This window comes from Stegodyphus dumicola, chromosome 8, assembly GCF_044657685.1.
Source record: "Stegodyphus dumicola isolate Sdum_Otavi_A_Nest chromosome 8, ASM4465768v1".
Lineage (NCBI taxonomy): Eukaryota > Metazoa > Arthropoda > Arachnida > Araneae > Eresidae > Stegodyphus > Stegodyphus dumicola.
In genome coordinates, this window is record NC_140775.1 from 87,494,657 (window position 1) to 87,518,947 (window position 24,291).

At 33.2% G+C, this 24,291-nt stretch overlaps 2 long non-coding RNA genes across 2 annotated transcripts; both read left to right on the forward strand.

The window, feature by feature from the left end:
- The first annotated feature begins 1,017 nt into the window (after window positions 1–1,017).
- LOC146995894 (uncharacterized) lies at window positions 1,018–2,874 on the forward strand. The gene is made up of 2 exons (XR_015042863.1): window positions 1,018–1,197; window positions 2,671–2,874. It is a non-coding gene; the product is annotated as an uncharacterized LOC146995894 (long non-coding RNA).
- Window positions 2,875–15,895: 13,021 nt separating this feature from the next.
- LOC146995895 (uncharacterized) lies at window positions 15,896–20,969 on the forward strand. Its single transcript, XR_015042620.1, has 2 exons — window positions 15,896–16,223; window positions 17,699–20,969. It is a non-coding gene; the product is annotated as an uncharacterized LOC146995895 (long non-coding RNA).
- The last annotated feature ends 3,322 nt before the right edge of the window (window positions 20,970–24,291 follow it).

Consider the following 24,291-nt stretch of genomic DNA (forward strand, 5'->3'; position numbering starts at 1 on the left):
AATAACAAACATTATCATCACAAAGATATTTACTTTATTATGTATTTATTAATAATTTTGTTGCTGTAGAGGAGCGATCTGGCTCCAAAACATTTCAAATTCTCAATCACAAAGCTGTAAGATCTGTTACAGCAAGTAGAAAAAACAAAAGAATACTCAATTCAAATTACGTAAGTCGAGAATATGACGCGCTAGCAGCGCCTCCTGTCGGCAACTCTTAATCACTACTGAACATACCAAATGTCCTGTTTTATGACCCATGAAGTTTGGTGCTTTTGACTTCTCAAAGACGCAAGGCCAAATGCCGACCTACAGATCTCCTTAGACTTTGGAAAGCTGTTCAAGAAGAAGGGGATAAAATACCACTACCGATACTATATAGTTTTCATGATCTAGTTTTGAACCATCCAAAGGCTATGAACGTAAATTCTTGAAAGATTGATTGCTTTCCAGTTTCCTACACAGAAATTGTCATGACCTGTCAGATTTCGGGTGAGATTCATATTGCAAGGTAAAGGAGTCAATGCGCAAAGTTCGAGGGTCATTTCCGAATTCTAATAAAAAAAACCGTAACTTAATCCAATTATTTTGAGGAAATTTCAGGGAGAAACCCGTAATATTCGAAAGACTAAAAACACTTTAAACAAAGAAAATTTGCACAAAGCAAAACAAAGAAGGCATTTATTTTCATCTCCGATGACTTTGCATTTTGCCCTCCTACGAAAAATGTTGTATTCGGGATGTTCGTTAAAGAATCTGTGTTGAATCACCGAAGTCAACAAAATACCACCGGTTGGGATATAAATACATTTCTTTTTTTTAAATAAATTTATTATAAGAGTTGCAGTTGTTCATAACAGACATAATATTTTAAAAGTCACTTCGCCTTTAACTATGAATCATCTTATTGTATCCTTAATTTTTATGACATTGCACATTTTTTTAGTCTTATCCTTAACTTTTATGACACTGCACATTTTTTTAGGCTAAGTTGTAATATAAAAGGACAGATTCATAGTAAGATATTCATACAGAAAAAATTTTTTGAATCTAGAGAATGGAGTTTCTGAAACGCAGTCTAGTTTTCGTTGTGGCTTTGGCGATGGCAACTTTGACTATCATCCATGCTATGCCAGACCCTGATCCACAGCCCAGGTATTCGTTTGCCGATGGAAGATAAATTCTGGTATATCTTAGGTAATTGCGTAATATTTCTATCTATTTAGATAATTTTGTAATCTATTAAAATGTAAAAATTTTTTAATATTATCTAATGAAGTGAAACAGCTGGTAAAAAGTTAAACGCTTTGGTATAATTTACTTTTAATATAGTTTGAAATATTCGAAGAATGAAAAATACAGGTTGTTCTTAAACTATACGAACAAAATGGAGGAGATTTGTAACCACTAAGACGAAAATCCGTGTCTCATTCCACAAAGAGTGTTAGAAAAGTGTAATTTACTTAAAATAAGTTTTATATCTGACATTATTTCTCTCCTTCGGGAGAAGCAGAACTTCTGCAATACATGATCACCACGCATTTGCTGCAAACTTCTAGTAAGAAAAATTAGGATCGACGATTAAACCTAATTTTCTCATCTCGGTTGTATACAACATCGGGCGAAACAGACGTTATTTTTTAAAGCCATACAGCCAAACTACCGTAAACACATCGGCGAAAGGGAACTTCAGGAAAGCCGTGGATTCATACAGGGAATTAGTATATATTTTAATTAGTGTATGTTAGTACGTCCATGTGTTTTCAAGGTCCGAAGTTCAAATTAGATATTTATTTAACTTGGCATTCTCCTGGCAATTGATGTATACATTTCTCGATCTTACCTGATTTCCCAAAAATTTGTAATTGGTCCCCCATTTTGTTTCTGTCTTTAAAAGTTCGAATTTGAATAATGGAGATTGTGACCACAATGTTAAGTGTAGTAAGGAATTTTTTATTAAGGTATTAATTAAGAAGTAAAATTTATAGCAATATCATGTGGAAAATAAAAGAACGCAAAGCAGCTTTCATTTTACGTGAGAAAAATATTTGTACTTATTAGAGAAGAAGAATGAGGCTTGCTAAAAACGCATAGATACTCTTTACGAATTAAACATCTGAAGCTATTGTTAAACATTAACAAATAAAAATATTATTAATATTTTGTTAAATATCATATCATATTTTTATTATCAGTAACACTGAATATAAAAGAAAGCAAAATTGAAAAATTATTTAACTAATATACATATTTTACATTTAATTAATATGCAATTTTTTTTATACTTGAATTTTACAAACGCAAATTATTTCCAAATATGAAATTTTTCATGCACACAGGAATACGAAACCACATCCAACGGAAACGTTTTTCTGAAGTTAATAAATCCTACACAGAATTATGTTAAAAATAATTGCTTTTGGTAAATCTGTTTAAACAAGCTCAAATTTTGCCTGTGATCTTCATTTCATACTCCAGTGGTCGTTTGGTGTATAAACAATAAAAGTCATAAATTATCAAGCTAAGGATTTCAAAATCTATGTCTACTTCCCTGAAATTTCACTTTTCATTCCACATTTACGCGAATTCCAACATACGACTTGGTCACTTCATTATTACAATTATTCGTACTTTAGTTTATTTGTATTAATTACTTGATTTTTTTTCCAGGATTTAGGAAAGTTTGAGAGAAGACATCTGAATATGCCTCTTTCGCTTCAATGAAACTTCTTAACAGAGATAAAGGAAAAATGTTAAAATCTGTGGCAATTATTATTCAGCATAATGTTAACCAAAATTTTAAAATGTGTTTTCTCCTTCTAAAATGTTTCGAAAATGTATATCAATAAAATACTCTTCAATGTTGGCGTAAAATGTATCATTTAATATTATTAGTAAACGCATGTTCAATATAAAATGGATGCTTATGCAACGACTAGTTTCTCTCATGTAAGTTTCGTGTGTTTTAGCCACGATTGCATTCAACATAAATGACAATACTTGTTCAATATCTTTCCTCCATTTATCGCTTACCTGAAATGATGTAATAATTATGTCAATTTTGTAATTATATCCTGCACTACAACACCTACATTATCTTACAATGTTATATCTTGCCAAGACGCCAGACAATAGCACCTAGCCTGTTTGTCAAATCATGGTATCCATGTCTCCCGTCAAATATCAAATGCATTAAACTTTATTAAATCTTTATCAAACCTTTATTAAATTATATCCCGTATTCACGATTTGGAAAAATACAAATAATTGAATCGCAATACATATTATTAAAATTGAAGAGAAACACGGAAATGCAAAATTTTAAATGAAGCGAAACAGCAAAATTAATTTGGCGTAAGTTTTCAATGAAATTTTATTAATTAGATGAAAGTCCGTCTCCTTCAGGAGAAGAGACACTGCAAAAAGATTCGATGGGATTAAACATTTCTTCAATACACTTCCAAGGCAACAATAAACATAAAAATCATAGATATCGGATTACTAAATCCGTTTGAAGGACAAAATTGAAATTTATGTCCATAGTGAAAGAAGGTAAATAATTGTAGATCTGATATGTTTCATAGAAATTCAGTTCATGATATGAAGAAATTTTGTAAGTGTAGAATCAGAATTGGGCGAAAGTTCCTCCTAGGATAACCTACCGAAATTTTGCTTTTTTTTTTTCAGAAAATAAGGCAAAACTTTGGCTTAACTTTGTTGTAAACAAAGGCACATTCACCCAGTCGTTTCAGACATATAAAACCCGAAAATAGCATATTGCCGTGTTCGGGTACCTGGCATACGCAGAACTGGCATGCAGTCGATCAGCCCGACGAAAATAGTATTGTACTTAAGTAGTGAAAATGAGAGTTCTAGGTCGGGAGCTCAGAAAGCCAAACTGAAAGGGAGCTCCCGAGAAGGAATGGTTAGCCTTGGGAGAAAGATTTATTTGAAAGTAAGGGAGCCTTATCTGTCAGTGAATATGGGGGAAATTGTTGATATATCAGAAAGTAGAAAACCTGTTTCTAATTATTTTCTTTAGAATATGCTTGGTACTTCAGCAATCTTTATGAGATAAAAGGAATTCATAAAACTATTTTCTTAAAGCAAAATTTTTAACTGTGAGTGAAAACGAGTTCATACCAATGACTTCCTTAGTATACATTCAGAAATTAAAACTTTATTTAAAACAATAATATTTTTAATAATAACCCTTTCAGAGTATAATATTTTTAAGAATCCAAAGTACTTATTTTCGGACATTATGTGTAATTGATGACTTAAAGACATAATATTATTATCATAATTGATTTTTAAATTCTGAATTTTATTAATATTTCTTCCCATCATAATTTTTGCTCTTTGTTTTAAATGATTCATTTTGGGAACATCAGATTTACACATGTCTCATTATTCAAAAGCCATTTAGTTTTCCTTATGTATTTATCCATTACTTCCTAAATTTGCTAATCCTCTTTTAATACTTATGCTATTCCATGTTTTTAATATTAAACTTTGTCTTCTAATTTATATTACGTTTCGGTCCTTATATTCCATATAATTTTAGTTCTTATTTCCTTTCCCTTAAAATCTAATTTTATTTATGTCCGTATTCCACACCGAACGTTATATGATTTTCTTGAAATGTATACAAATATTTGATTATTTTTCTGAACGAAACTTTCACAAACGATTCCACGACATTTTCTCACTTTAGCATCTTTAATTCCTTTAAGTCACCTGATTCAAATCACTATTAATACGCATTTACATTACTAGTACAGAGTGCAAAAATTGGAACTGAACTGTTACAGTAAAAGATATTAGATGCTTTCTTACTTCCTTACTTCCAATTCAATATACTATAACGTTGCGCGCCTCCAACTTGCACGCAACCAAGAGGTGAGTGTGAAAACTTGTATAAAAGATAGAGCCTAGTGAAGGGTTTAAGTCCCTTTTTATTCAACGTAATAAATTACAATTGCGTCCTCTTGACGCTTACAGACTGTGCGAACTTGGCAGTCAAATAAAAATAATAACCTGAAAAGAAAGTAAAGACAAGATTCTAACTACGAGGTTCTCTAAAATAACTAACTCACTGCGTTTTACAATACCGCTGCTAATTCAGCAGACTTGAAGCTCACTGGAACGATTACCACTACTTCCCGCCAAGCACATAGGCCGCAACGCGGGGTTCTTGAATTCTCGCTAGCTACCTCCGCGCTCGCTAAGTAAGAATATATCACCGAACTTGTTTCCTTCCTATTTAAATCAGAATACTTCCGCTGATAATTTGAATGCTTGCGCGTTCTACTCAAATTTACATATTCTGGCATTGGCAGTTCCAGGGGAAAGTAAGGCTTGACAGGAAAGATAGTTTAAACTTAAAATAAATGTTAGTTAAAATAAATATAAACCCTACATTTGCCGTTTCCAGAATTTGGAAAACTTGGAAGCAGGTCCTTCAAACGACCTGTTGAAAGTTTCTCTAATACTGAACTAACTGGCGAGAACCTCGTTTACACACAAAAAGAAAAAAAAATCTTATGTAACAATTATACTAAAATTCTGTTGCACGTTACAAAGCTTTCTTCTTACAGCAACTTTTCCTGGACTTCATCAATCAATCTTGGTCTTTCCTTCCAGCATCTGGAAGGAATAAGTATCAGTATCTTTCTACATACATTATAATTTACACTTTCTTGACACAATAAATTTTTGTTTTTAAGCGATTCGTTTTTCTTAGTTATTGCTTACTTCACATTCATTCAATTTTTCAAGCATTAATTTAACTTTACCCTGGCTCTCCACCGTGTGTGGTGTCAAACGGGAATATTCGTGTTTTAGTCTTACAACACTTCCCCTAACCACCATGATTTGTTAGAATTCAACAACCAAATAGACACACCTTACTCGACATTCTACAACTCAATGAGCTACTTTAATAGTCTTAAAAATTCAAATGTAGGTGGAGAACCCTACAAAACACATTCATTCTAACTTCCCCCTCATTCATCTTTAAACATGCAGGCTTTCGCTCTAAAGCATGACTTTATCTACAATTTACTACTTAAATTTTGACTTCATTGCTTTTAAGCATTCACTTTTAGCATCTACAATTTTATGCTTCTAGACTAAATTCTACCTATACATAACCTTCAAGTATTTACATACATTTACAAATTTTTAATACATATGCTTTTTACAATTTACCATAAAATGAATAAGAGAAAATAAATTTTTACTTTACTCATTCTTCTCCAAGCTGGCGGCACTGAAAGTAAAATTCTTATTAATACACTAATACGAAGTTATTTTTATCTTCGGCCAAATTTTGGCTTTAACATAACAGAATTAGTCTTTCGACCAACAGAAAATGCTTGTTTTTAGCTTTTACACTTAAAGAAAATAATACTTCGTACTTATGCATAACATTTCGGAACAAAAGAGAAAAAAAAATTATAGAAGGTTTTAACTTATCTTTGAGTTTTCGATGCTTGAAACTCCGTTATCCGTTTTTGGCAAAATTGATCCCAAGTTAGAGGTTTCATGGATGTCAATCTTCTCCTTATTGATCTCCGAGTGTCGTCCACGTTGCTTTTTCTTTTGCGTCCTCTACATGCTGGCCTCTTGACGGAGTAATCGTCAAGTTGTTGGCCTTTCCGTTTCTGCCTGGGACGGCTGGTCTTGACGTCCTCCGGTCTGGAGTCCTTCTTGAATTTCTTCTGTTCCTCGTATTTTTGTGCCTCCTGCTGGCGTTTCAGTTTCCGGAACGGCGGCCTTGCTGGCACCTGACTCTGTGGCCGTGTGCGCGTTCTCCTTGATGTGTAATTTCTCCTGCTATCCTTTGTAGGTGGTGTTTTTCTATTTACCACGGTTTCTTTACCCGGTTCATCTGTATTTTTGTTTTTCTTAAACGCCGGAGTTTGAAAATCATTTTTTCTTTTTGATACCGACGTCCGGGTTGTAGAAGTGCTAGGTCTCTCTTCAGTTCTCTGTTTCTTGGGTGGTGGAATAGTTGTTGTAGTCTCTGATTCTTCTACTTCGTTTAGACTTGAGTCCTGCAAGAAACTTTTAAGGATTTCAAAATCATTTGGATTATAGTATTTTTTCACCTGGTCGGGACTTGCTTTACAGATTTCCCCTCTGTCGTTCTTAAGATATAATTCTACCCCTTTGATTTCCTGAATTACATAGGGGCCTTCAAACTTTGGAGCTAGCTTTGCCATAAAATTGTCTGGGGCACTTGATAAAGAAAATTTTCGCTTCAATACTTTATCCCCAACTTTAAAATCTGCTTCACGGCGTTTTCTATCATAATAAAGTTTCTGCCTATTTCTTGCCGTATCCGAGGTTTTAAGCGCCTGATCAATCAACTTTTGCACATCTTGTTGTTTAAACTCCTGCTCTCTTTGTTGCACAAAGAATAATTTATCTAAAGGCGTAATTAACTTTCTGCCTAAAAATAATTCTGCTGGAGTTTTTCCCGTAGTATCATGATGTGCCGTTCTTAAAGCATAAGCTAATTCATTTATGTAGCCATCCCAGCGCTTGTGATGTGTGCTCACGTAACTGCGAATTATTTTTACTATGTTTTTATTAACTCTTTCTGCTATGTTAGCCTGTGGTCTATACGGAACCATTTTGATATGGCGTATGCCAAGTCCATTGCATATGTTTTCAAATATTTGACTAATGAATTGTTTTCCGTTATCGCTAATGACTTCTATCGGTGCACCGTATTTTAAAATGTATCTGTGTAAGAATGCATCTGCGACTGTTTTGGCTGACGCGCGTTTAAGTGGAACAATTTCTATCCATTTTGAAAAATGATCTACTATTACTAAAAGAAAACGATTTTTATTTAACTCGCTCTGGGGGAAGGGACCAAGGAGATCTATGCCTAAAATTTCATTCGGAAATGTAGCGCGAATGCTATTTAAATACCCGGCCGGGCTGTAATTAATATCATTTATTAACTGACATTGATTGCAGGACCTGACATACGCCGTTACTATTTTGTATAATTGCGGGAAATATACCGCCTCGCGTACCCTTTTTATAGTCTTTCTGACCCCGAGGTGGCCCGCTGTTTTTTTTTTTTTTCGTGCAACTCCTTCAAAATGCTTAATCGAAGCGAGGCTGGGATGACTGGCTTATACTCAAGATTTTCGTTTGTTGTTTTCGTATAAAATAATAAATTATCTATTATTTCATAGTTTTTTGCTCTATTTCTTATCGCATCGATATCTGTATGCTCAAAGCTTTCGGGGTCTTTCAAATAAGCATAGATATTTCCAAATTCAGGATCAGCTTTCAGTTCAGTAATAACCGTATCTCTAGAATCTAAAATTTTTGAAGTCAACACAGCGCATTTAAGTTCATTTCCTTCTTCGTCCAGTTTTATACGAGAAAGTGCGTCAGCTACATTGTTTTCCTTACCCGGTTTATATTTTATTGTGATATTATATTCTTGGAGTTTTAAAGCCCATCTTATTAACCTGGGCGTTAGGTTTTTTCCTGAGTAAAGTCTACCAACAGCCGTATGATCCGAAAAGACTGTTACTGGCGATTTGCCGAAATAAACTCGAAATTTGTGTACAGCCATTAATACGGCTAATGTTTCTCTTTCTGTAGCTGTATAATTCCTTTGTGTCTGATTCAACGTTTTACTAAAAAATGCCAGCGGATGGTTATTTTGCATAAGAAGCGCACCCACCGCATAGTCTGACGCATCTGCCTCAATTTCCAGGTTTTCGTCCCCCTCAGGGAATTTTAAAACAGGGGCATTAATAAGCGCTTCTTTTAATCTTTCAAAAGCTGTGTTAGCTTCCGCTGTCCACGTAAATTTACTCTTTTTTCTTTTGATTACTAAGAGTGGTTCAACAATATTAGCGAAATCTTTTATGAAAGATCGATAGTAAGAACATAATCCAAGGAAAGACGAAAGTTTCTTGGCGGTGTTGGGCGGTGGGAAATTCTTAATAGCTTTTATTTTTGAATCTTGCGTTTCTATACCCTTTTGCGAAATTTTATAACCGAGATATTTAAGTTCTTTAGTTGCGAACTTGCATTTTGAGGCGTTAATTGTAAGACCGGCCTCTTTTAATAATTTAAAAACTTGTTCGAGGTCATTAATGTGTTGTTCCAACGTACTACTCGTTATAATTATATCATCTAGATAAATTAAAGTTGATTTTCCTAGGACAGGCTTTATAACAATGTCCATAGCTCTCTGGAATGTTGATGGGGCCCCACACAACCCAAAGGGCATGCGTAAAAATGCATAAGAGCCCGATTTTGTTATAAACGCGGTTTTGTGTATATCTTCGGGTCTCATAGCTATTTGATAGTAGCCAGACGTTAAGTCCAAAGTAGACATATATCTTGTCGATTTGATCTGTCTAATGATCTCGTCTATAACCGGCAAAGGGTAAACTGGAAATTTAGTAATGCTATTTAGTTTTCTGTAATCGATAGCAAACATCCAAGCCCTTTTATCCGAAGGAGGAAACTCGTTCTTTTTCCTACATAGTACGACTGGACTCGCGTACTCACTATTTATGGACGTTATTATTTTATTCTTTAACATCTCCTGAATATGTTCTTCGATGATTAGGTCTTTTTGTTTATCATAACGATACGGTTTAGTCCTACAAGGTTTTTCGGCATTTAATTGAATCTTATGAGTCACGATTTGGCAGTTTCCTGGTTTTTCTGAAAACAAATGAGAAAAATTACTCACCACTTGCTGTATTGCTTTACTTTCCTGGTCATTCAGATGGCTAAGGTCCAATTCAGGTGTCTCCACAGGTTCCACCACCCTCTGGTCCATCTCCAACACCACGGAACTATCTTGAAAATTTAATTTGGCCCTCGCGGCCCTTAGAAAGTCCATACCTAAAATAAGAGAGTGTTGCAGGTGTTTCACCACAAAAATTAATACTTTGAGATTTTCCTCTTTTACCTGTAAGTTTAATGATAATTTCCCGATGCAGTGACATGTTTTTCCTTGTGCTGCTATAATTTCCGTATTTCTGGTTTTAAATAGTCGTATCCTATAAAAATTCTTTTTGAAGAAATTTTCACTCATAAAATTTCCTTCTGCTCCTGTATCTATGAGGGCTTCTACTGGTACATCGCCAACCAGGACTTGTATAATTGGTAGCTGTGAGTTTTTTTACGATGACCGTGTTTAAATGTCTATTTGACGGTTTTTTTAAACTTCCGGGGTCTGGACCCTCCCTTTCACAGGCCCCTCTACTCGTTTAAAGCTTTCCTTTCAATCTGTGTCTTCTGGGTACGCGGATGTTTATTTTCAAATTTTATTTTTGGGCCTTGACCTTCGAGTTTCGATGCGTTAGCTTGATAGTTCTTTCCCCCATATGAGCGATTTCCATTTCTGGTTTCCTCCTTCCTTCGGGTATGTTGAGAATATGTTTCCCCTCTCGCTTTTTCCGCTATTCTGCGATTTTGAAACTTCACCGCCAATTCGAAAAGTTCTTGCAACGTGCTTGGGTTTCTAATTTCAAAGTAGTCTTGGACAGCGGGTAACAATCTTGGTAATATTATTTCAATTATCTCCGCATCGGGTTTTTTCCCATACAGCATATCCGTTAGCTTGATTTTTCGTAAAATAAAGTCCGTCAATTCTGCTGTATCCCGTTGATAGAAACTATATAGTTCGGCTTCCAGCCGTGCGCGATCTTTCACTATGGGGAAGGCCTTTACTAACGATTTTTTGAAATTTTCAAATGTATACGTCGGGCTTCCAAATTCACCTAGAAGAAATTTGCCTATATTTTTCCACCATAGCGCGGCCTGTCCTCTTAGTGCTGATGTGGCGATGGCAACTTTTTGTCTTTCAGGCACAGGGTAGAGCTGAAAGTGGTTTTCTAGACCTTCGAGAAATACCGCCACCGAATTTTTTCCGTCGAAATCGACGTTTGGCTTGATTGATGCTCTCAAAGTCTGGACCAGGTATCTAAATCCTTCTAACTGCGTTATCATTTCTTGGTGTTGTGCAGCGGCTTCCATCCAATTTTCGGCCATTTCAGTTCGATAAGTGTTCGGGCGCCAATATAACGTTGCGCGCCTCCAACTTGCACGCAACCAAGAGGTGACTGTGAAAACTTGTATAAAAGATAGATCCTAGTGAAGGGTTTAAGTCCCTTTTTATTCAACGTAATAAATTACAATTGCGTCCTCTTGACGCTTACAGACTGTGCCAACTTGGCAGTCAAATAAAAATAATAACCTGAAAAGAAAGTAAAGACAAGATTCTAACTACGAAGCTCTCTAAAATAACTAACTCACTGCGTTTTACAATACCGCTGCTAATTCAGCAGACTTGAAGCTCACTGGAACGATTACCACTACTTCCCGCCAAGCACATAGGCCGCAACGCGGGGTTCTTCAATTCTCGCTAACTACCTCCGCGCTCGCTAAGTAAGAATATATCACCGAACTTGTTTCCTTCCTATTTAAATCAGAATACTTCCGCTGATAATTTGAATGCTTGCGCGTTCTACTCAAATTTACATATTCTGGCATTGGCAGTTCCAGGGGAAAGTAAGGCTTGACAGGAAAGATAGTTTAAACTTAAAATAAATGTTAGTTAAAATAAATATAAACCCTACAATACATAAAATGTATTTTCCTAAAGAAAGAAATTCATGACAAAAACATTTCAAACTCACAAAATCTACATAGTTAAAAAAATATAAACATTACAAGAATTAACCTCCTTTATTATCACTATACTATTATTTAAGTCTTTTTTCCCTCTCTGTCACAATATTGAAACCTCGAAAGTATCTAAAATCCTGAATGTACTGAGATTTTCAGAGATACAATCACAAAAATGTATGCAACTCGGCATTTATGTTAGACTGTATAAAAATGAGATAACTCCGTATTATTTCAGAGTATTATAAAAGACAAACATCTCAAAATGAACACTCATATTTTGTACTTTCATTAAAATTTATGCCTTCATTGTGGTTGAATATAATTTTTAAAGGCATTGTTTTATATATTAGATATTTAACTTTTATTTTGGACACTACTTTCCAAAAACCGTTCTCTGAAGCAGTTCTCGTAGAATTATTTCCGTTTTACAAATTATTCATCTGATGGATGCTGATTTTTAAACATACGATATAAAGCCTTTCAGAAAAAATCCTACTAAACTATTTCCACTAAATTATTTTTTCAATCAATATGTTAAATTTAAGAGAAACAAATACTAGTTTAGTGCATTGTTAATGCTGCCTATAAAAATAAAACGAAAGTTTAAATATCCTCTTTTTAAATTTAAAATGATACAGCTAAATTATGAGTAAACTAGGTCTTATTTGGAATAGTTAGAAAAGGAAGTTTTACCCTAAACCTACCTTAGGTGTATTTTTAATTGTGTTTCCTGTTAAAAAATGTATTTTAAGTTACACTGAATGACACAATAAACTTTTGTTTCAGAAACCTAAATTGAACATGCATAGTGTATTTAGAATTAGACTAGATTTAATATCGTAATAATTTAGTTTGTTGTGTTAATCTCTGCTGCACTGTAATTCGGATACAATGGGATTTTTCCTTCTAATTTTATTTTATACTACCCACTGGACTGTAGTAATATACAGAATACTGAAAGTGATAGAATATTATAAAAGAAAATATGTTAATTTTATTTAATGGTTACCTCTAACTGAACTTAAATGATTATTATAATTGACTATTAGAAGTAAAACATTTGATGTTGTGATTTATTGCCTAGCAAAATTAAAGAATTCGTCTTAGGTTGATATCTGAAAAACACAAAATTCACTTTAAAGATTCACAGTAATAAAAACTCCATACAAAAATACACATTAAAATTTAATCGGTATCTAAATATCGGAAACAGAACAATGTAAGCTTCATTTGAGATACATTCTATTTAGACAGTTTCTTATCCGTTTAAGATCAGGAAACAGGAAATGATGTCAGACATCTCTTGACACTTCTTGTGGGTTTTAGAAATCAACCATGAGCTATAATGAAAATGAAGGATTAAAAGAAAATACTATATTCCCAAGAAATACAACTAAAAAAAAAACAATTATTAATTGGAAAATCAAAGCGAAAGTTATAATATTTTTATCACAGAACATTTTTAATATTTCGACTGTGCGACATAGATTCCCAGGAATGTAGACAAGAATGGCGGTTCAGTTTCAGATGTCAAAAAAGAATATTTGTAAGATGTGTGGACATCGTAAGACTAAAAAATCGATCACCCAAAATACCAACCCGAGATATTTGCATTTCTATTTTCTTGTGCTAGTGTCAGATAAATTCTACACATCTACATTACATATACTGAAAATATAAATTCCCAGAAATTGCATTGTATTGTATATTATAAGCATAAAGATTTGAAGTTTATTAAAAATTTTAGTATTTTAGTGTATTTTATCTCTTTTAATCCATAACGAATTAGCACATTCAATCGTTAAGAATGACGTCATCGAATCTACATCACATAAAGCGCGAACTGATTTTAATTCACCCTAACAATCTCTGATTAAAATATTCGCAGTACAAAGTAGAACATTTTTGGTCTGACGCATTCTGTTTACAGCTGTGACGGCGAAAATACTTTCTTTATTGGTAGAAGAAGAGTCATAAAAACGTTTTCTGCATTCGGATTAAGACTGACTGTCGTCTGCTCCATCCCCTACTTCCGGCTTTGAAATATGAGCACTTTCGGATTTATTTTGTTTTTCATTTTCGAAATGTAACAGCGTTGAATGCTTTCGTGAGCATTTCTGACATCGATAATTAGACAAACACGTTCGAACGGAATGGTTTTTCAAACAATTAAAACAAAGCTTATTTCTTTTCACGAATTCACACCTGTCCTTGACAGAAAGATTTATAAATTCCGCACACTTATATAATGAATGGAATTCTCCACCACGGCGCTTTATTCACTTCAAAATTATGTTTTTCGTATTAGAAGTGGATATCATACTCGGAAGTTTATGTGGAGAATTATTACTCTTTTCTACCTCCTTTATTTTACTATTTTAAAGCGTTCTCGCTTGGCTTTGTAAAAACGAAAGTAATTGTTCAATCGTACCGAATTCTTCCGAGTTTTTTAATTCCATTTCCCACCAGTATCGAGTTGATTTATCAAACTTATCCACTACTAAATATACTATCATGATTTCCGATAAGTTTTCTACTTTGTAATTTAAAGTTCGAATACACTCGTTCGTTATATCAATTAAATTTAGAATAGAATTAGATGCCTTGCTAATACTCGGCTGATTCAAAAGCTTTTTATTGTAGCATTTAAAAGCTCACGTTTATTCGAATACCTATCTTCTAAAAGTTTCCAAGCTATATCGAAATTTGTATCCGAAATAGAAATAGACTGTATTACTCTCAGAGCTTCGTCCTTACAAGTAGTTTCTAAATATTGCAATCCCATTGCATTACTCGATATAGATTTGTTTTCTATTACACTAGCTTTAAACATTATCCAGTTGTCTATTTTACCATTGAATGTCGGTACCGATAGCTTCGGTAACTTAACATCCGAAAACACATTTAAATTATTATTACTCGGCACAGAAGAAACAGAATGTTTAGAGTTCATCTTATTTTTTACTACTACTAATTTACGTTTAATCATCAATAGCAACTCATCAACAATATCATATGTATCTTCTTTATCCTCAACATATTTATCCACTTCTTCGGGTTTGCATGCTTCGAAAATTGAATAAAACACAGATTTAAGTTCGTTAGAAATTTCATTAGTTTTGGTTCCAAATAGCTGCAACGCAACTGAATCTGAAACATCTAATGACGAAACAACTTTATGCCGCGTCAGTTAACATTTTAACACTCTTTTTCTAGTTTTTAGAGCTTCCATATTTATTACAGTTATACTCTTCAAATTTAATAGAGATTAAAATGGGAGAGCTCACCTTCGATTCTCAACGGACAACTTGAACTGTAGTCAGGAGCTGGTTGACTTTGTATTTAATAACAAAGATTATCATCACAAAGATATTTACTTTATCATATATTTATTAATAATTTTGTTGCTGTAGAGGAGCGATCTGGCTCCAAAACATTTCAAATTCTCAATCACAAAGCTGTAAGATCTGTTACAGCAAGTAGAAAAAACAAAAGAATACTCAATTCAAATTACGTAGGTCGAGAGTATGACGCGCTAGCAACGCCTCCTGTCGGCAACTCTTAATCACTACTGAACATACCAAATGTCCTGTTTTAATGTACCCATGAAGTTTGGTGCTTTTGACTTCTCAAAGACGCAAGGCCAAATGCCGACCTAAAGATCTCCTTAGACTTTGGAAAGCTGTTCAAGAAGAAGGGGATAAAATACCACTACCGATACTACATAGTTTTCATGATCTACTTTTGAACCATCCAAAGGCTATGAACGTAAATTCTTGAAAGATTGATTGCTTTCCAGTTTCCTACACAGAAATTGTCATGACCTGTCAGATTTCGGGTGAGATTCATATTGCAAGGTAAAGGAGTCAATGCGCAAAGTTCGAGGGTCATTTCCGAATTCTAATAAAAAAAAAACCGTAACTTAATCCAAATATTTTGAAGAAACCCGTAATATTCGAAAGACTAAAAACACTTTAAACAAAGAAAATTTGCACAAAGCAAAACAAAGAAGGCATTTATTTTCATCTCCGATGATTTTGCATTTTTCCCTCTTACGAAAAATATTGCATTCGGGATGTTCGTTAATGAATCTGTGTTGAATCCCCGAAGTAAACAAAATACCACCGGTTGGGATGTAAATACATTTCTTTTTTTTAAATAAATTTATTATAAGAGTTGCAGTTGTTCATAAAAGACATAATATTTTAAAAATCACTTCGCCTTTAACTATGAATCATCTTATTGTGTCCTTAATTTTTATGACACTGCACATTTTTTTAGTCTTGTCCTTAATTTTTATGACGCTGCACATTTTTTTAGGCTAAGTTGTAGTATAAAGGGACAGATTCATAGTAAGATATTCATACAGACAAAAATTTTTGAATCTAGAGAATGGAGTTTCTGAAACGCAGTCTAGTTTTCGTTGTGGCTTTGGCGATGGCAACTTTGACTATCATCCATGCTATGCCAGACCCTGATCCACAGCCCAGGTATTCGTTTGCCGATGGAAGATAAATTCTGGTATATCTTAGGTAATTGCGAAATATTTCTATCTATTTAGATAATTTTGTAATCTATTAAAATGTAAAATTTTTTTAATATTACCTAATGAAGTGAAACAGCTGGTAAAAAGTTAAACGCTTTGGTATAATTTACTTTTAATATTGTTTGAAATATTCTAAGAGTGAAAAATACAGGTTGTTCTTAAACTATACGAACAAAATGGAGGAGATTTGTAACCACTAAGACGAAAATCCGTGTCTCATTCCACAAAGAGTGTTAGAAAAGTGTAATTTACTTAAAATAAGTTTTATATCTGACATTATTTCTCTCCTTCGGGAGAAGCAGAACTTCTGCAATACATGATCACCACGCATTTGCTGCAAACTTCTAGTAAGAAAAATTAGGATCGACGATTAAACCTAATTTTCTCATCTCGGTTGTATACAACATCGGGCGAAACAGACGTTATTTTTTAAAGCCATACAGCCAAACTACCGTAAACACATCGGCGAAAGGGAACTTCAGGAAAGCCGTGGATTCATACAGGGAATTAGTATATATTTTAATTAGTGTATGTTAGTACGTCCATGTGTTTTCAAGGTCCGAAGTTCAAATTAGATATTTATTTAACTTGCCATTCTCCTGGCAATTGATGTATACATTTCTCGATCTTACCTGATTTCCCAAAAATTTGTAATTGGTCCCCCATTTTGTTTCTGTCTTTAAAAGTTCGAATTTGAATAATGGAGATTGTGACCACAATGTTAAGTGTAGTAAGGAATTTTTTTATTAAGGTATTAATTAGGAAGTAAAATTTATAGCAATATCATGTGGAAAATAAAAGAACGCAAAGCAGCTTTCATTTTACGTGAGAAAAATATTTTTACTTATTAGAGAAGAAGAATGAGGCTTGCTAAAAACGCATAGATACTCTTTACGAATTAAACATCTGAAGCTATTGTTAAACTCTAACAAATAAAAATATTATTAATAATTTGTTAAATATCATATCATATTTTTATTATCAGTAACACTGAATATAAAAGAAAGAAAAATTGAAAAATTATTTAACTAATATACATAATTTACATTTAATTAATACGCAATTGTTTTTATACTTGAATTTTACAAACGCAAATTATTTCCAAATATGAGATTTTTCATGCACACAGGAATACGAAACCACATCCAATGGAAACGTTTTTCTGAAGTTAATAAATCTTACACAGAATTATGTTAAAAATAATTTCTTTTGGTAAATCTGTTTAAACAAGCTCAAATTTTGCCTGTGATCTTCATTTCATACTCCAGTGGTCGTTTGGTGTATAAACATTAAAAGTCATAAATTATCAAGCTAAGGATTTCAAAATCTATGTCTACCTCCCTGAAATTTCACTTTTCGTTCCACACTTACGCGAATTCCAACATACAACTTGGTTACTTCATTATTACAATTATTCGTACTTTAGTTTATTTGTAATTAATTACTTGATTTTTTTTCCAGGATTTAGGAAAATTTGAGAGAAGACGTCTGAATATGCCTCTTTCGCTTCAATGAAACTTCTTAACAGAGATAAAGGAAAAGTGTTAAAATCTGTGGCAATTATTATTCAGAATAACGTTAACCAAAATTTTAAAATGTGTTTTCTTTTTGACAAATGTTTTGAAAATGTACATCAATAAAATACTCTTCAATGGTGGCATAAAATGTACCATTTAATATTATTCGTAAACGCATGTTCAATATAAAATGGATCCTTATGCAACGATTAGTTTCTCTCATGTAAGTTTCGTGTGTTTTAGCCACGATTGCATTCAACATAAAGGACAATACTTGTTCAATACCATTCCTCCATTTATCGCTTACCTGAAATGATGTAATAATTATGTCAATTTTGTAATTATATCCTGCACTACAACACCTACATTATCTTACAATATTATATCTTGCCAAGGCGCCAGACAATAGCACCTAGCCTGTTTGTCAAATCATGGTATTCATGTCTCCCGTCAAATATCAAATGCATTAACCTTTATTAAATCTTTATCAAACCTTTATTAAATTATATCCCGTATTCACGATTTGGAAAATACAAATAATTGAATCGAAATACATATTATTAAAATTGAAGAGAAACACGGAAATGCAAAATTTTAAATGAAGCGAAAGAGCAAAATTAATTTGGCGTAAGTTTTCATCGAAATTTTATTAATTAGATGAAAGTCCGTCTCCTTCAGGATAAGATACAGTGCAAAACGATTCGATGGGATTAAATATTTCTTCAATATATTTCCAAGGCAACAATAAACATAAAAATCATAAATATCGGATTACTAAATCCGTTTGAAGGACAAAATTGAAATTTATGTCCATAGTGAAAGAAGGTAAATAATTGTAGATCTGATATGTTTCATAGAAATTCAGTTCACGACATGAAGAAATTTTGTAAGTGTAGAATCAGAATTGGGCGAAAGTTCCTCCTAGGATAACCTACCGAAATTTTGCTTTTTTTTTCAGAAAATAAGGCAAAACTTTGGCTTAACTTTGTTGTAAACCAAGGCACATTCACTCAGTCGTTTCAGACATATAAAACCCGAAAATACCATATTGCCGTGTTCGGGCACCTGGCATACGCAGAACTGGCATGCAGTCCATCAGCTTGACGAAAATAGTATTGTACTTAAGTAGTGAAAATCAGAGTTCTAGATCGGGAGCTCAGGAAGCCAAACTGAAAGGGAGCTCCCGCGAAGGAATGGTCAACCTTGGGAGAAAGATTTATTTGAAAGTAAGGGAGCCTTATCTGTCAGTGAATATGGGGGAAATTGTTGATATATCAGAAAGCAGAAAACCTGTTTCTAATTATTTTCTTTAGAATATGCTTGGTACTTCAGCAATCTTTATGAGATAAAAGGAATTCATAAAACTATTTTCTTAAAGAAAAAGTTTTAACTGTGAGTGAAAACGAGTTCATACCAATGACTTCCTTAGTATACATTCAGAAATTAAAACTTTGTTAACAATAATATTTTTAATAATAAACTTTACAGAGTATAATATTTTTAAGAATCCAAAGTACTTATTTTTGGACATTATGTGTAATTGATGACTTAAAGACATAATATTATTATAATAATTGATTTTTAACTTCTGAACTTTAATAATATTTCTTCCCATCATAATTTTTGCTCTTTGTTTTAAATGATTTATTTTGGGAACATCAGTTTTACACTTGTCTCATTATTCAAAAGCCATTTAGTTTTCCTTGTGTATTTATCCATCACTTCCTAAATTTGCTAATCCTCTTTTAATACTTATGCTATTCCATGTTTTTAATATCAAACTTTGTCTTCTAATTTATATTACGTTTCGGTCCTTATATTCCATATAATTTTAGTTCTTATTTCCTTTCCCATGAAATCTAATTTTATTTATGTCCGTATTCCACACCGAACGTTATATGATTTTCTTGAAATGTATACAAGTATTTGATTATTTTTCTGAACGAAACTTTCACATACTGTTATGTAGAGAAATTATCTGATAGCGTTATAAAAAAATTAGGTGAATGATTTTATGATTTATGGAAATTTAAATTTTATTTTGATTCTGAATTATTTAATTTAAGGCTTTAATTTTGGGGAAAAACAGATGCTTCTGGAAATATTATTTAGTTTAAAAGAGTATTATTTATTTTGCTCTATTTGTAAATCTTGTACAAACTTTTATTCATTGTGAAAGAAGCAGGGAAAGGGAGGCAATTTTCGCCAAGTCATGATTTCGCGCGCTTTAGAATGTTCGAGAAAGAATTTTCATTGTTAGTTGACCTTAAGAGAGGCAAGTACGTGACGGAAAGGTCAAAGGTTGCTACTTGTCTTTCAATGTAAGTCATTCAGGTTTTTGGCGATTGAGGGTCCGGTTGTTGGCTAAGTGAAGAAGGGCGCGCATGCGCGATCACCCTTATTTCCGCATTCTGGAGTTGAAAACGAAGATTTTGCCATAATTAAGGGGGCGATAAGTGAAGCCATAGTGGGAGCCCGTTTTGTGAAGGAGACGAAGGAAATTCGAGATGGGTACACACTTACTCTGGACTCGCTTAGACTTGCTCTGGACTCACTTACTCTTGGACTCGCTGACTTTCGGGTCTGCTGGACTTGTGGACGTTGCTCTTGAAAACTGGCTTGAAGAAAATTGGAGTTGGATTCTCTCCCTTACTGACTGGTGGGTGGAACTTACTTGGGACGTTACCCGTGAAGCTTGCTCTTGGGATGAGTAAGAACAGGCGAGCAGTAATTTCCTAGCAACAACGTTTCTGACCGGCGAAATTTGAACGAGTTACCTGCGTGTTGACATAGGACTTTCAGGACCAAGCGGATAGCCGTCCTGGGCAGCAGTGCTCCTGTTTCTGTTCTACAGTAGTGAAGTGGAGTCTACATTTTTAGAACCAGTGGCAAGATGAGCCCGGCCGACATCAACGCGGAATAAGATAAGAGTCCTCCGCTTCAAGATGTCCCTTCAAGATAAGTTTTATTTTTTTGGTGTGTTTGAACTTTAGGCAAGCTTCTCAAAAACGTCCTTAGCAGTAAAAAAAAAAAAAAAAAACAACGTCAAATCTAAAATTTAACTCTCAGGCCTTAAATTGTTTCCCTTTCCTTTCTTTTAAATCACCAGACAAACCTTAAGTTTTTTATGAATTTAAATGAACAGACTCTCAGATGAGGTTAAGATTTTTCTTATTGTGTTGTAATTGAATAAACTGATATTTAATCTGGAACCTCTTACAGTATGTTTTCTTTATATATTTAATATGAACTTTTCCTTTATATCTTGTATATGTTTTATGTTTTCGATCCTCTCACGGCGCGGTCCCGGAATGCATTTTTTTCACAACGCAAAAATGCTGTACACGTTTCACTATACGATTACTACCTTTAACGGCAAGTAGTTTCATATTTAACATTTAACAATATAGGAATTTCAGATATAACATGGTACCTAGAAGTAAAACTATTTAACCTTGGTGTCGAAACATTCTTCATAACATTGGTGCCGTGACCAGGATGCAATATGACACTGGTGCCGTGACCTCTGCTTAGTGAAGGATCGAATCAGTAATTGATTTTGAATTTACCTATTTTGTGTAATTTACTTTTTAAGGAAGGAGTTAAATTTTTTGTGCTAGGATTAATTAGAGTTTTTGATTTGTGTTTGCTTATTTGTTAATACGAGAGTGATAAAGTTTGAAAATGTGTGAATTTCAGGAATTTTGGACTTTAACGTTAGGCACACAGAATTGAACTTTAAAATTAGGAAAAATATATTTTTTTAATGTAGCAGAATAGGTACTGTACATTCTTACTGTTGAAAATCCTTGAGTGTTTTCTAGATGTGTATTTTTGATTTTCGACGTACTGATTTATGATACAAGATGGAAAATGAATTATTTCACGATAATCCTATGCTATTTGTATATCCTTGTATAAAGTTTCGAGTGCTTGTCGGTAAAAACTGGACTCATTTTTTTTGAGCACTTCTAAGAGAAAGAGATTAAAGACTCTAATTATTTTACTGAATGAGACAAGCCATAGCTATGCGTAGCTAGAAATTTTTTTGTGTGTGTGTTTTTGCTAATTATTTAACCTAGAATCTTGTGAAATGTATAATTGTGAGGGGTAACGTAAGAGAAATTTTGATTTTTTTGACTTAATTGAATAATATTTTGTGAAATGTATGTAATGTTGTCATGATTCTCTAGCGTAGTAGATTATTACTTTTTGATTTACAATGTTTTGATATGATTCCAGTATATTGTGTAATGTGTTAGAAAATTTAATTTAGTATTGAGCAATGAATTTTATAAGTTCTTAAGGCATAATGATACAAATGAATGAGTAAAAATTGAAGGTTATTTTTCAATTGCAAAATTCTGTTTTAAAATTAACATGGGTTAGATTTGAATTTTTGCCTGAGGTCAGCAATAGTGATGCTTTGCATATTTAATTTTTCTTTTGGATTGAATTCATCAGCTTGAGTGAAGTTCTAATTAGTTTAATGAGTCAGAGTAATTGAGATTAGTTATCTTCTGAGTTTTAAGTTTGTGAAAAGTTGTCAGATGAGAATTGTTTAAACAGTAGAAATTTAGTCTTGTGAATTGTAGAAAGTGAAGTTTAATGAGAATTTTTTGACAACGGGAATTTGTTTTGTGAAAATTTTGAAATAAGTTTGAGAAGATTGGTTACTTTTGCTCTGTACTCACAAGTGGGAATTTTCTGTTGATTACAAGTAGTTGGTCTTGAATTTGCTAGTGAATCGTAATAGATTTGATTTGAGTTATTGAATTTTCTTTCTTGGTTGGACTTGTTGCTGAATTTGGGGTTAATTCTTGTTTTGGCTTAAGTTTTGTATTTGAATTGGTAGTATCAAGATAGTTGTATCAGGTTTTTGTTTTGTTTTTGGTGGTTACTGCCAAGGTCCGTAAAATGTAAGTTCTCTGATGTTTAGTTTCCGTGGAAGAATTGAGATTTCTGTGGTTATAGGAAAATGGTAGAATTTGAGTTATGGATTTGATTTGTGAGATTTTCAGGGATTTTTGAGTTATGAGTAAGTACTTTTTTTTTAGTTTAGCACTTTTGAGAACTTTGCATTTGTTGCTTGCAGTTAGGTCTTGCGTGAAGTTGTAATGTCCTGAAAGCTCGTTTTCTTGTAAATACTTGCACTTCATGGTGGCACTTGACCTCTTACACCGGGAGAAACAGGAACTTGTTATCTGAGAAAACTATTGTTGTATCTTTTTCATTGTGTTGGTTCAGGATTGTAACGTTTCAGTCAGCGCACTTTTCTTTCCGAGATTAGAGATCTTATGTTCTCTTTCAACGTGTCTGGAGGTTTGCTTGATACGTAAAGTTTGAGTCTGTCATTCATAATACAGCGTTTTTCTCAGCTTACATGGACGCGGTAAAGAGTTACTTTGTTTCTTTTGTTTGGTTGGAGGTGTTGCTGATGGCTGCTACTTAGGTTACTATACAACGTTTTGAAAAAGTCTGATGCAGAATAGATCTCAGTTTTTGCCTAAAATTGGGGGGGGGGTTTGTTTTGAACACCTTTTTGATTTGTGATATTTTATTTAGTGTTCTAGTAACGTGCTTCAGTCCAGCTTTGATTGATTTCTTTGACTAGGTTGAATTTTTTTCTCGTGGACTTAAGGGATTTTTAGAATTACTGGATTTTTTTTTTTTGGTGTTGTCTTACTAAGGGGACTTAAGTTTGGTGTTGTTACTCACTAGTGTTTACCGTGAGGTTTGAAATTTTTAGCGGCACTTCACTCTTGCTGGTTGATTTTTTTTTGGCTTGATTTGAATTACAGTGAAATATTTTTGACTTGATATGGTTTAACGTAATGATTAGGTGTGTATTGGTTTAGGTATTGCAGTTTAAAATTTTTTTTTAAGTATCACTGATCTCATTGCTCATTTGAATTATGTACGAAATTTTTACAGTTTAATTGTATTTACAGTTAATTGTAATAATTTAATTTAGTTGCATTTTATGTCTATATGTGTATCTTGGTAGTATCTGTTTGTAATTATTGGCCAAACGTCATTTTGTATATACATTAGGTTATATTATTACTATTATTTTTGTGTGTTTTGGATAAAATTCTAATTGGTATTTGCACAGCGTATTCGTTATGTTCATTCTCGGAATTGATTTTGGTTGGATTGAATTTTTGGACAATCACGTTTTCCTTCTTTCTGATCTTTGTGTGGGGTATTTTCGGCTGGTTCCGAGGTTCCTTGTGTTGTAACGTTCTTTTCTTTTCTAATGCTTGGCCCTGATCAGGCCGCTTCTGTTCTTAGACGTGATTGTTTGGGATTCATTCTTGGAAGTTATTTAATTTCGTAGTACTTAGGGGGATCTTTACTCTTTGTTGTGAATACGTTCATGTGACATATTTTATTTGGAATTGTTTGAATTATTAGTGTGTTTATTTTCTCAGGAATGTATTTTATGTATTTGCGGCGCGTTAATTATCGTATTTTTATTTATTTCATTTTTTTTTTTTTTTTTTTTTGTGTGTGAACAATTAGATTAGATTATTT